General features: G+C 39.6%; 1 long non-coding RNA gene across 3 annotated transcripts in view; it reads right to left on the bottom strand.

Annotated features, from left to right (window-relative positions):
* Positions 1–14,667, bottom strand: part of LOC139185770 (uncharacterized) — a 595,360-nt gene that overhangs the window by 36,741 nt on the left and 543,952 nt on the right. For 2 of the 3 annotated variants that reach the window (XR_011569254.1, XR_011569256.1), the window contains one exon: positions 9,225–9,328. The exons of the other annotated variant lie outside the window; for it this stretch is intronic. This is a non-coding gene — a long non-coding RNA (uncharacterized lncRNA). Of the gene's footprint in view, positions 1–9,224; positions 9,329–14,667 lie in introns of those variants that run through there. 3 annotated transcript variants of the gene reach the window in all.

Raw genomic sequence — 14,667 nt, 5'->3', positions numbered from 1 at the left:
AGATAAGGTGTCCATAGGTGCGTGGATTTATCTCTGAGCTTTCTATTTTGTTTCACTTATCTATATTTCTGTCTTTGTGCCAGTTCCATACTGTCTTGATGGCTGTAGCTCTATAGTATAGTCTGAAGTCAGGCAGGTTGATTTCTCCAGTTCCATTCTTCTTTCTCAAGATTGCTTTGGCTATTCGAGGTTTTTTGTATTTCCATACAAATTGTGAAATTATTTGTTCTAGTTCTGTGAAAAATATCATTGGTAGTTTGATAGGGATTGCATTGAATCTATAGATTGCTTTGGGTAGTATACTCATTTTCACTCTACTGATTCTTCCGATCCACGAACATGGTATATTTTTCAATCTATTTGTGCCATCTTTGATTTCTTTCATCAGTGTTTTACAGTTTTCTATATATAGGTCTTTTGTTTCTTTAGGTAGATTTACTCCTAAGTATTTTATTCTTTTCATTGCAATGGTGAATGAGATTGTTTCCTTAATTTCTTTCTGTTTTCTCATTGTTACTGTATAGGAATGCAAGGGATTTCTGTGTATTAATTGTATACCCTGCAACTTTACTATATTCATTGATTAGCTCTAGCAATTTTCTGGTGGTGTCTTTAGGGTTTTCTATGTAAAGGATCATGTCACCTGCAAACAGTGAGAGTTTTACTTCTTCTTTTCTAATCTGGATTCCTTTTTTCTGCTCTGATTTCTGTGGCTAAAACTTCCAAACCTATGTTGAATAGTAGTGGTGAGAGTGGGCACCCTTGTCTTATTCCTGACTTTAGGAAAAATGCTTTCAATTTTTCACCATTGAGGATAATGTTTGCTGTGGGTTCATCATATATGACTTTTATTATGTTGAGGTATGTTCCTTCTATGCCTGCTTTCTGAACAGTTTTTATCATAAATGGATCTTGAATTTTGTCAAAGGCTTTCTCTGCATCTATTGAGATAATGGTTTTTATCTTTCAAAATGTGGTGTATCACATTGATTGATTTGCGAATACTGAAGAATCCTTGAATCCCTGGGATAAAGCCCACTTGGTCATGATGTATGATCTTTTTAATATGTTGCTGAATTCTGTTTGCTAGAATTTTGTTGAGGATTTTTTGCATCTATGTTCATCTGTGATATTGGCCTGTAGTTCTTTTTTTGTGGCATCTTTGTCTGGTTTTGGTATTAGGGTGATGGTGGCCTCATAGAATGAGTTTGGGAGTTTACCTTCCCCTGCAACTTTCTGGAAGAGTTTGAGTAGGATAGTGTTAACTCTTCTCTAAATTTTTGGTAGAATTCACCTGTGAAGCCATCTGGTCCTTGGCTTTTATTTGTTGGAAGATTTTTTATTACAGTTTGGATTTCCGTGCTTGTGATGGGTCTGTTAAAATTTTCTATTTCTTCCTGGTTCAGTTTTGGAAGGTTATACTTTTCTAAGAATACTTCCATTTCTTCCAAGTTGTACATTTTATTGGCATATAGTTGCTGATAGTAGTTTCTTATGATCCTTTGTATTTCTGTGTTGTCTGTTGTGAGTTCTCCATTTTCATTTCTAATTTTGTTGATTTGATTCTTCTTCTCTTTTTTCTTCATGAGTCTGGCTAATTGTTTGCCTATTTTATTTATCGTCTCAAAGAACCAGCTTTTAGTTTTATTGATTTTTGCTATAGTCTCCTTTGTTTCTTTTTCATTTATTACCCTATTTTTTATGATTTCTTTCCTTCTACTAACCCTGGGGTTCTTCATTTTTTCTTTTTCTAGTTGCTTTAGGTATAAAGTTAGGTTATTTATTTGATTTTTCTCTTGTTTCTTTAGGTATGCTTGTATTGCTATGAACCTTCCCCTTAACACTGCTTTTACTGAATCCCGTTGGTTTGGGGTTGTTGTGTTTTGATTTTCATTTGTTTCTATGCATATTTTGATTTCTTCTTTGATTTCTTCCATGTTTTGTCAGTTATTCAGAAGTGTGTTGTTTAACCTCCATATGTTTGTATTTTTAATAGTTTTTTACCTGTAGTTGACATCTAATTGTTATTAGAAAAGATGTTTGAAATGATATCAATTTTTTTGAATCTACCAAGACTAGATTTATGGCTCAGGATGTGGTCTATTCTGGAAATGTTCCATGTGCACTTGAGAAAAAGATGAAATTCATTGCTTTGGGGTGAAATGTCCTATAGATATCAATTAGGTCTAACTGGTTGATTGTATCATTTAAAGTTTGTGTTTCCTTGCTAATTTTCTCTTTGGTTGATCTATTCTTAGGTGTGAGTGGGGTGTTAAAGTCTCCCACTATTAATATGTTACTGTTAATTTCCCCATTGATACTTGTTAGCATTTGCCTTAGAACTATTGAAATGCTCCTATGTTGGGTGCATATATATTTATAATTGTTATATCTTCTTCTTGGATTGATCCTTTGATCATTATGTAGTGTCCTTCTTTGTCTCTTTTTGTGGCCTTTATTTCATAGTCTATTTTATCTGATATGAATATTGCTGCTCTTGGTTTTTTTGGTCTCTATTTGCATGAAATATCTTTTTCCAGCCCTTTACTTTCAGTCTGTATGTGTCACTTAGTTTGAGGTGGGTCTCTTGTAGACAGCATATATAGGGGTCTTGTTTTTGTATCCATTCAGCCAGTCTTTGTCTTTTGGTTGGGGCATTCAACCCATTTACATTTAAAGTAATTATTGAAAAGTATGATCCTGTTGCCATTTACTTTGTTGCTTTGGGTTTGAGTTTATAAACCTTTTCTGTGTTTCCTGTCTAGAGATCTTTAGCATTTGTTGAAGAGTTGGTTTGGTGGTGCTGATTTCTCTCAGCTTTTGCTTGTCTGTAAAGTTTTTTATTTCTCCTTCATATTTGAATGAGATCCTTGCTGGGTATACTAATCTGGGTTGTAGGTTTTTCTCTCTCATCACTTTAAGTATGTCCTGCCATTCCCTTCTGGCCTGAAGAGTTTCTATTGAAAAAATCAGCTGTTATCGTTATGGGGATCCCCTTTTGTGTTCTTTTTCCCCTTGCTGCTTTTAATATTTGCTCTTTGTGTTTGATCTTTGTTAGTTTGATTAATATGTGTCTTGGGGTGTTTCACCTTGGGTTTATCCTGTTTGGGACTCTCTGGGTTTCTTGGACTTGGGTAGCTATTTCCTTCCCCATTTTAGGGAAGTTTTCAACAATTATCACCTTAAATATTTTCTCATGCCCTTTCTTTTTGTCTTCTTCTTCTGAGATTCCTATGATTCGAATGTTGCGGCATTTAACATTGTTCCAGAGGCCTCTGAGGTTGTCCTCATTTCTTTTAATTATTTTTTCCTCTCTGTTTCATTTATTTCCACCATTCTATCTTCCACCCCACTTATCCTATCTTCTGCCTCAGTTATTCTACTGCTGATTCCCTCCAGAGTGCTTTTGATCTCAGTTATTGCATTATTCATTATTGATTGACTCTTCTTTATTTCTTCTAGGTCCTTGTTAAACATTTCTTGCATATTCTCAATCCTTGTCTCTAGTCTATTTATCTGTAACTCCATTTTGTTTTCAAGATTTTGGATCATCTTTACTATCACTATTCTGAATTCTTTTTCAGGTAGACTCCCTATGTCTTCCTCTTTCGTTTGGTTTGGTGGGCATTTATCATGTTCCTTTACCTGCTGAATATTTCTCTGCCTTTTCATTTTGTTTAGATTGCTGTGTTTGGGGTCCCCTTTCTGTAGGCTGGAAGTTTGTGGTTCCTTTTTATTGTGGAGTCTGCTCCCTGTGGGTGGGGTTGGACTAGTGGCTTGTCAAGGTTTCCTGGTTAGGGGAGCTTGCTCCTGTGTTCTGGTGAGTAGAGCTGGATCTCTTCTCTCTGAAGTGCAACGAAGTGCCAGTAGTGAGTTTGGGGTGTATATGGGTTTGGCATGGCTTTGGGCAGCCTGTCTTTTAAGGTTCAGGGCTGTGTTCCTGCTTTGCTGGAGAATTAGCATGGTGTGTCTTGCTCTGGAACTTGTTGGCTCTTGGGTGGAGCTTGGTTTCAGTGTATGTATGGAGGCTTTCGGATGAGCTCTTGTCTATTAATGTTCCCTGGAATCAGGAGTTCTCTGATGTTCTCAAGTTTTGGAGTTAAGCCTCCTGCCTCTGGCTTTCAGTCTTATTCTTACAGTAGCCTCAAGACGTCTCCATCCATACAGCACAGATGATAAAACATCTAGGTTAATGATGAAACAATTCTCCACAGCAAGGGACACCCAGAGAGTTTCACAGAGTTACACAGAGAAGAAAAAAGGAAGGAGGGAGATAGAGGTGACCAGGAGGAGAAGGGGGGGAGTCAAAAGGGGAGAGACCAATCTAGCCAGTAATCAGTTCCCTAAGTGTTCTTCATAGCCCAGAACACCCAGAGAGATTCATAGAGTTAAGCAGAGAAGAGAAGGGGGAGGGAGGAGACAGAGGTGACCTGGGGGAGAAAAGGGAGAGTTAAACAGGAAGAGAGCAATCAAACCAGTAATCACACCCCTAAGTGAAAATGGGTACTGAAGATTAGATTCTTAAAGGTACAAAATTGATAACAAATACAAAAAAGCAAAGATTAAAAATCTAGAGTAAAGGTTAGACTCTCAAAAATACAATATTAAAAATACAAAACCATAAAAATTATAAAATATATATATATGAAATTTGCTTTAAAAATAGGGTCTTTTTTTGGCTTCCCTTGTGGCTCAGCCAGTAAAGAATCTGCCCACAGTGCGGGAGACCTGGATTAGATTCCTGGGTTGGGAAGATCCTCTGGAGAAGGGAAAGGCTACCTACTCCAGTATTCTGGCCTGGAGAATTCCATGGAATGTATAGTCCATGGGGTCGCAAAGAGTCAGACATGACTGAGTGACTTTCACTTTCACACAAGGTAAATAGTAGGTTATAAAAATGAAAATTAAAGGTGTAATAAAAAATTTTTTTTAAAAATTAAAAAGTGATAATAGTAAAAATATATCTAAGAATTTCTCTGGAGCTGTTGTGGGCAGTGTGGAGTCAGTTCAGTTTCAGATAGGTCCTTGTTCCAGCTTGTACTTGTTCTCAAGGGCTATAGGCCCCCTACAGTGCTTGGTCAATGTTAACAACAGGGTTTTAATCTGTTGTACCTGTCAATTCCCGAGTAGTTCCCTTTTTTAAATTTATTTTAGTTTCCTCTGTTTGCAAGTCTCTTCAGTGTCTAATTTCTGCCCTGACACAAGGGGGTGAAGGTGGTCACTTATTTAGGCTTACTTGTTCAGTTATGTTGTGGGGAGGAAGGGACAGTGCAAACAAATATCGCTGGTGTGTGTGGGGAGTGCTCACAGTGTATGGACGACACTGGGTTTGCCCCAGCTTGCAGTGTGTGCTTTCTAGGTCTACATTTGCTCAGGCTCCAGGGTGCTCTGCAGGAGCACCGTCCAAAGTGGGCCCTGCGTTTTGTGCACTCCCCAGGTGTAAGCTGCTCAGGTTCAGGTTCTCAGGTACTCCTCAAGGGCACAGATTCGGTTGGGTGTGTGTTTTGTGCCCTTCCCAAGTCCGAGCAGCTCAGGCAACCGGGTGCTTGGTGAGCACACTGTTCCAGGTGGACCGTGCATCTTAATCACCTCCCCAGCCCCAATGGCTTGGCTTTCCAGGTGCACTGCTAGAGCACCATCTCAGATGTGCCGTGTGTCTCCTCTGGGGAGCTGATCTCAGGCTGGGACCCTCCTGGTAGATGTCAACTGTCCAGAATCCCAGGAAGACATGGTTAGCAACTGGGAGCCTGATCACAGTTTGCTGGAGGATGCCAGCCTCTGGACCCGAGATTGCCTCTTGCCTTCGGCTCTGGCTGTCACATGCCTGCCTCTCTGCCTCCGGCAGGGTGGGAGGGAGGGGCCTTGTACGCAGATGGATAGCTCTCCTTTGGTATTTGCTCAATCCTTTGTCCTGTGAGCAAGTCAGGCTACACTTCAGAGCTTATTGCAGGAAAGTTCTCTTTTTTTTTTTCCTCTCTCATGATCCCACAGTTTGGGTTGCTATCTCACATTAGCTCTCTGATTGTCCTCAGGGCATCCAGGCCCCGTCCATACCCTAAGCAATGCAGCCCCTGCCTCCCTGTCCAGCCCCTGCTTACTGATGGCAGACATAAGTAAGTAAGATGCTTACTTACTGGGCTACTTCTCTGTTGGCAGTTGCAGTTGGGCGCGTACTCTGTGTTTTTTTTTTTTTTCCTCCCAGTTATGTTGCCCTCTGAGATTCCAAAACTCCCCACAGACCTGCCTGTGAGAGGGTTTCCTACTGTTTGGAACCTTTTCTTCCTTTACGACTCCCACCCCAGGGTGGGTCTCTGTCTCTCTTTTGTCTCTCATATTTTGTCCTACCTCCTTTCGAAGAGAATGGGCTGCCTTTCTGGCCTGGTGTCCTCCGCCAGCGTTCAGAAATTGTTTTGTGGAAGTTTCTCAGCATTTAAATGATCTTTTGGTGAATTTGTTAGGGAGAAAGTGGTCTCCCGGTCCTATTCCTCCTCCATCTTGGGACCACCCCCTGGTAGGTCCTATTTGTTACTATAAGAGCAAGTCCATGGAGTGCCCTCTATATAGCTTTATCCCTGAGTGCTACAGAATGGAACTGGGATCACTGGGTAGGCCAGTATTACCAGGACAGACTCTCTAGACACTTTCTTTGTACACCCCAATTCTGCCAGAAACCATCCATTTCTTATTCCCAGCAAGTGCACATAGGTCCCGAAGGTTGAGAAAACTTCAGACTCATCAGGTTTCCTAGTTCAAATCATAACATTCAGTTTTGGGGTCCTGAATCTTTGTCCCCAACACAAAGCCCCTAAATGAGCAAAAAGATAGGCTGACATAACTTCTTACCAAGATGGAGTAGAAAACGATCATGTTGAATCTCTGCCTGAGACAACTAAAAACACTGGACAATAATAATGGTTTTCAAGGCATTACATATCAGGCAATAGACAGTGATCCCTCAGTGATGGGAACGACTGAGCCCTACAACTGCCATGTATTTGGGCTTTGAGAGTGTTTTCAGTCTGTAGTATAGGGAGAAGGGCACCCAGGCAGAGCCCACCCAAACCCGCAGTTGAGGAGACAGAGAGGAATGTGGGGAGATACAGGCAGGCAGCTAGAACAGCAAGACAGAGAGCTGAAGAGGAAATGGCTGCACAGGAAAAGAACCCTGGAGATCTGTAGAGGGGCCCTGGAGAATTTAGCAGAGTACTTATCAGCACAGGCCTGGGATGAAACTACCTGAGGATGGTGAAAGAATTGACCCAAGGATTAGAGAAAACCCTGCCTTGTGCCCATACAGGGCTGGGAGAGTGCCTATTCCCACCAGCAAGACTGAAAATCTCACAATTCACAGAGCACTGTAAAGAGTGCTTGCCTCGCTAGTGCGAAATAACTGCCCTAGGCTAAGTACTCCTCTGGACTCTCCAGAACTCAACTTTCCAGGTAGCTCAGTGTTAGTCACTCAGTTGTTGTCCATCTCCTTGCAACCTCATGGACTGCAGCCCACCAGGATCTTCTGTCCATGAAATTCTCCCACAAGAATCCTGGAGTGGGTTGCCATTTCCTTTTCCAAGGGATCTTCCTGAACCAGGGATGGATCCCAGGTCTCTGGCATTGCAGGCAGATTCTTTACTGTCTGAGCCACCAAAACAAAAGACAAAAATGGGTATGGAAATACACAAATAACCAGGACCCAACAGGGCAAAATGTTACCAGATGTGCAAAGGAAATCAATCAATTAAAACAAATCCAAAATTGACACGAGTTAGTACTAGAAGACAAGGTCATTAAAACAGCTATTATAACTGTATTCTATGTGTTCAAAGAATTAAGAAGAGATATGAAGGATAAACGGAGAAGGCAATGGCACCCCACTCCAGTACTTTTGCCTGGAAAAATCCCATGGATGGAGGAGCCTGGTAGGCTGCAATCCATGAGGTCGCTAAGAGTCGGACACGACTGAGCGACTTCATTTTCACTTTTCACTTTCATGCATTGGAGAAGGAAATGGCAACCCACTCCAGTCTTCTTGCCTGGAGAATCCCAGGGATGGGGGAGCCTGGTGGGCTGCCCTCTATGGGGTCGCACAGAGTCGGACACAACTGAAGCGACTTAGCAGCAGCATGAAGGATAAAAAGACCAAAAACTCCTACAGATAAAAATGTACTTGGATGGAATTAATAGCATACTAGTCATTGTTTTGTAAAACCAAAAGCAGGTTCTTAGAAAAAAAATCAATAAAATGGGTAAATTTCCAGCTAGAGTAATTAATAAAAAAGAGTGTCTGAAAACACAGATCCTCACTTTTAGAAAAGGAAGAGGTGACTAAGTATTTTAGTCTACTGGAAGGATAGGGAATATTATATCAAATTTATATTGATAAATTCAATCACTTAGACAAAAATGAAAAAATTATTTGCAGAAACTATTAGAACTTGCTCAAGAAGAGAAAGATAATTCTAATAATCTTATTACATTAAAATTTTTTTTTTTTTGCAGTTTAAAACTCTCCCACAAACAAAACTGCAAGACAAGATGGATTTACTGCTGAATTCTTCCAAACATATAAGAAAATAATACCAATTTTTAAACAAACTCTTTCACAAAATTGAAGAGAAGGAAATAATTCCCATCTCATTTTATGAAGTCAGAATTACCCCAATAGCAAAACCAAAAACAGACATTACAAGAAAACTGCAGATGAATATTCCTCATGAACATAGATGCAATTTTTAAAAATTCCAGCAAATGGAATTTTGGCCTGGAAAGACTCTGTTTGATGAACCAAATACATCAAAGCTAACGAGACATCAGAGAGTTAGTGACTTTGACTGTGTCATGTTGTCAACATCCCCAGTAAAACAGCATTTTAATTAACTAAGTTTATCCTTTCCACAAAGTCAAAAAAGCAGTTCTTCTCGTTGTTCACTAAGGTGACCATGTTTTGGATATGGAGAAGATACAAAGTAATGCTTTGTGCACAGATTCTGGAGTCAGACTGCTTGAGACTGAGTTTCAGCTCCACCTCATACTAGCTTTATAACTGGGGAATATGATTCAACTTCCCTGTGTAAGAATTTCATCCTATGCATCAGTTTCATCTGCTGTAAAATTGAGTTCATAATATCTCTTTATCTTGGTGATGCTGTGAGGAATAAATGAGTTATTCCTTGTAGGACACATGGAGCCGTGGAGAGCTACATAGAGAACTTAGTTGGTGCTTACCAGGTCTAGCCAAGGGCAGTAGTATGCTTCCCACGTGGCTCAGCAGTAAATAATCCACCTGCTAATGCAGGAGATGTGGCTTCGAACCCTGGGTCAGAAAGATTGCCTGGAGAAGGAAATGGAAAAATCCAGAATTCTTGCCTGGGAAATCCCACAGACCGAGGATCCTGGAGGGCTATAGCACATGGGGTCACAAAGAGTCGGACATGACTTAGCAACTAAGAACAAAATTGTGTAAATAGCCATGAAAGACATACATTGAACCGAGTATTAGAGAAACTTATGCTGGGCGGATTGATCAGGAAGGAAGTGAGGGATGAGCACACCACCAAAAGTCATGAGTATAAACAAGTACTTAGCAGCCATAAAGATTATTGGTGTTTTCCAGAAACTGTGATTAAGATAATATGTGTTGAATGTAGAATGTATTTTTGTGTAATGCAGGTAAGGGGAAAAAAAGAGGAAGGGTTCTACAACATTAGAGTAAAAGCTGGAAATTGAGAACAGAGGATGCAGAGCTTTGTGTGCCATGAGAAAGCAGTACAATCTGATCCTGGTCGAGATAAGAAACCATTGAAGAATTTAATGTAAGAGAGTGTCATAGCCAGATATCTATTTTTAAAGATAATTTGGGGGAAAGTATGGAAAATAGATCCAAGAGAAGGAAGGTAAAGTCAGGAGAACTTGCTAAGAAGCTGTATGAGTTTCCTGTTGCTGTCATAACAGATTATCAAAACGTTAGTGACTTAAGACAATACAAATTTATTTATTATCTTCCAGTTCTGGGGTTCCAAGTCTGACAGAGTTCTCATTGGACTGAAACCAAGGTGTTGGCAGAATTGCCTGCCTTCTAGAGGCTCCTTGGTGGCTCAGATGGTAAAGAATCTGCCTGCAATGCAGGAAACCTGAGTTCGATCCCTGGGTCAGGAAGATCCCCTGGAGAAGGAATGGAAACCCACTCCAGTATTCTTGCCTGGAGAATTATATGGACAGAAGACCCTGGCGGGCTACATACAGTCCATGGGGTTGCAAAGAATCAGACGTGCCTGAGTCACTAATACTTTTACCTTTACCTTACCTCGTTTTCTTAGTGTAGTGCTTATCACGTTTGCCTCTCACACAAAAGGTCCCCACTATGAATTGGGCTTCCCTAGAGGCTCAGACAGCAAAGAATCTGCCTGCAATGTTGGAGACCTGGGTTTTAATCCCTTGGTTGGGAAGATCCCCTGGAGGAGGGCATGGCAACCCACTCTCATATTCTAGCCTGGACAATCCCCATGGACAGAGGAGCCTAGCGGGCTACAGTCCATGGGGTCGCAGAGAGTCCGACACGACTGAGAGACTAAGCACAACACAGAGGCTCTAGGGTGGACCCATTTCCTTGTCTTTTCCAGCACCTAGAGGTCACCTGCTTTCCTTGGTTTGTGACCCTTTCCTCTGCCTTCAAAGCAGCAACAGAAGGTTGAGATTTTCTACATCAGGTCACTCTGGCTTTCTTTTATGCCTCTCTTTTCCACTTTTATAGACCACTGTGGTTAAAATGAACTCTCCCCCAGTTATCCAAGACAATCTCCCCATTTTGGGATCAGCTTATCAGTGATCTTACTTCCCCTTTGCCATGTAGCATAATCACAGGGTCTGGGGACTAGGACATGAACATCTTTCAGGGGCCATTACTCTTCCCATCGCAGAAATTATTACAAAATCTCAGGTAGGATGTTATAAGGGCCTAAATAAAGGTTGTTGCAAAAGAAATAGATAGGAGGGAACCTATTAATATTTAATATTAGAGAGTGTTTAGTTGCATAGTTCCCTTGTAACTCACATGCCATGGGGCAACTAAGCCCAAGCACCACAACTACCGAGTCCATGCTCTGGAGCCTGTGAACAGCACACACCACAGCTACTAAAGCCTGCATGCTTAGAGCCCATGCTCTTCAACAAGAGAAGCCACAGCAAAAGAAGACCCAGTACAGCAAAAAATAAAGTTTTTGTAAAAAGAGTACATATATTCATATTGGGGAGGGGGATTTGGGGTGGACAGAAGACATGAGGGAGAGAAGGAGATTAAGGATGTCTCCTAGTTGGTTAAATTTGAAAAAAAAAAAAAAAACTTGGTGAAAGCTCATGCCTTTATTCTGTGGGAAGGATGGAAGGCAGGAGGAGAAGGGGGCAATAGAGGATGAAATGGTAGGATGGCATCACTGACTCAATGGACCAGAGTTTGAGCAAATGCAGGGAGATGGTAAAGGATAGGGAAGCTTGGCATGCTGCAGTTCACGGGGTCACAAAAAGTCGGACATGACTTAGTAACTGAACAACAACATTCTGAATTCAGTTTTCAGTATGTGAATATAAAGATCTCATGGAACATGAAGGGTGAGATGTCCAAAAGGTTACTGGAAATTGGAACTGAAGTTCAGAAAAGCAGTGATGCTGATGACCCAGATCTGAACACTGGCATGTACAATAATATTTGAAGTCTCTGAGTAGCTTGCTGTGAGTTACAAAGTTCACTGAACACATTTGCACACATATTCACACTCAATACCAGCAGCTTTCATTGGTACAAGTGGATGTTTAACATGAAAATATAAGACATATCCTATAAATAAATTGTAAGTGATCTACTATACCTACAGCTGAATCTTGGCCAGTAGTTCATAAGAGTAGCAAAGACTTAGGAATCTAAGGGTGAATCCCCACAGAGGTGGCCATCCCAAGTCCAAAGAAGGTAGAAATGAGGTCAGGCGTGTTCTAGCTTAGGAAGCAGAAAACTGCCACATGGCATGCAATCTGTGACTTTCCAGCTCCAGGTTCTCATGTTTTGTCTCTCACTGAAACACTTTTGAGAATGTATATATATATATATATATATATATATATATATATATATATATATCTCCCACTGGAAACCAGATTTCTATTTAAGAATTATGGCATCTCCCTATTTTTGTGAGTGGCTTTATCTATGTATATCTTAAAAAGACATTGTATATGGGAAATCTCAGCAACTTCCCTTTGAATTTTCTGTGAGCCTAAAATTGCTTTTAAAAAGAGTCTTTTAAGAAAAGTTAATATCTGAGGCATAACGACATATTGATTCAGAATATTTCTCCCAAAGCTCCATGGTTTTAAGAATATTCATTTCATTAATTAAGAAACACAGGTGGTATGATACTGGTAATATACCAACAAATAAGGGTGACTTTAAAAACCTCTCAGAGAAAAGGCTGGAGGTGTTATACAGGTCTGTTAATTCACAGCACTGCAAATGGTGTACCAGAGAAACCTTAAGGAATGAAGCATCCTGTAACAAAAACTTAGAATTCCATGTAAGTGGCTGGGGGTGGTTGAGAAGGCAGGATGGAACTGTCCATTTAAATATAGGATCTTGATTAATTTTCTTCGATAGTGGAACCATAATAACCAAAAATAAGCTCGCTGGTGTAGCTGTGGTGACATATGAGTTGGAACGCATGGCGTGTACAAAGGTGAGTAATAAAAGTGAAGCAAACGAGCAAAAATATATCAAAAGTGACGAAAATTATGTGTTTTCATTGTTAAGAGATGTAGTGAAACTCTCATCTGGCAAATTCCAATTCAGCATTTCCTTGATATATCTTTTATAATTTTCACTCTAATTATAATGAAAATCATTTTTCAATGTAATTTTGCAATAAAAATGTTTTTTATTTCTCATTACATAAGAACATGATCTGGTACAGTTCCTGAGCAGGCTTACAATATGCACGCTCTATCTTCCCTTTCTTACCATTTAATCTCTTCATAGTCTACAGATGTCAAGAGGTTCAGATTAAGCTTGTTAAAGATCTGCTTCACTCGAACTCACTGATGATTATTTATTTAGCAGTTTTATGTAACCCTGTCATTGATAAGCACTCTATTAATTTGCCGAGGGACAAATCAACACTAGTTATTTTTCTACCGGCTATTAGACTCCGTGCTGCTGTTTGTTACAAACCACTTGCCAGTTAATTATAAATTATGGGTCCTCTTTGCCTATATTAATTGATATCTTCTCTGCCTTTGTAATACTAGACAAATAAATTGAAGGCAAGATTTATTAAGCAGTGTATGTCTTGTGTCTCTTGATTAGTATTCTTTACTTTTTTTTAACATTTATACTTGTTTATACAGATTTGACAGACCGATGCCTTACAGAAATGATCTTTGGTGTTTTTTTCAGTAAAGAAAGAAAAGATTTAATAAGCTTCCTACAAATTTATTTCAAATCACCCGCAATTCAGTGTAAGCAATTCCTAAAATGTCTTTTGCTTTTGTGCTTACAGGCTGGTGACAGCAGTTTCTCAATTATGCAAAAGCTAATATTCAAATGGTTTTAAAGTCTATATACATAGTTGCCATAAGACAAATAAATATGATGCATATATATATATATATATATACCTTAAAATCTGTATCACTTTACACACGCAATATCTAATGTCTCATCTTATTGAATGTATACATTCTATTACACATGCTCTTACATATGTATGAGATATGTTTTCTCTACTTTTCTCATTTAAACAATCTGTAGGTGTAATATGTAGTGACAAAACAACAAACAGTAGCCATTTTTAATTTTCAGAAGCATAAGTTCTAGATGGCACTTGCCACAGGACACGTACCTTTTCAAGTATAGCCCACAGAAAATCTAGAGACAGATTTTGGCCAGGTAGGAAGAAAAAGAACATTTTATAAAAAGAGCCTTCATTTGTTTGCTCTCTGGACAGTGTCAAACATGGAAGAATTGCAAATTTAATGGAAGGATTTCTCCAGAGGGTCATTGGACTCTATTCTGATTTCAGAGGGGTTTAGAATCTAGTTATCTGCCAAAAATCCTGAGTCTCTAAAATCCTAATTTTGTACATAATTTCTCCATGTAATTGACAGTTTTGACCCAAGTCGTGTTTGCAATATCTTGGATTCCTAGTAAGTCCCTATCTAACATAAATTCAGAAAATGGACAGCTTGCCCATTGGAGTAGGCGGGTTGTTTTTCCATTAGTTCTCATAGGAAAGGAGAGATATATTGGTCAAGCAAATCTTTTCCTATTTTCTACTCACACAAAATTGAATCCCTTCTCCAACATATTCATGTTTGAAGATTTAAAGACTTCCCAATTAGAGGAAGTCTTCAGAGTAAAATAACCTACCTCATTCAGAAAACATGCGCTCTGCTAATGTGTTGTGAAGCTGACCTTGAGCCACTTAATAATGAGATTTCAAGAATCATCTCCTCCTATATACCATACTACCTTTTGTTAGCTGTTTCTGGGCACACCTCCCAGTGGATGTCATAAGTGATAGAATTGCCTGATAGCCTTGATGTATTGGGTTATGCAGAAAATATGCTGTTAATCAGCCCTCACCAATGTATTATTTTGTCTGTATATCCTCCATGTTACCCTTCCTACCA

Source organism: Bos indicus, chromosome 11, assembly GCF_029378745.1.
Source record: "Bos indicus isolate NIAB-ARS_2022 breed Sahiwal x Tharparkar chromosome 11, NIAB-ARS_B.indTharparkar_mat_pri_1.0, whole genome shotgun sequence".
Classification (NCBI taxonomy): Eukaryota; Metazoa; Chordata; class Mammalia; order Artiodactyla; family Bovidae; genus Bos; species Bos indicus.
Note: the sequence above shows the minus strand (reverse complement) of the source record. Positions and strands in the feature narration are given on the sequence as shown.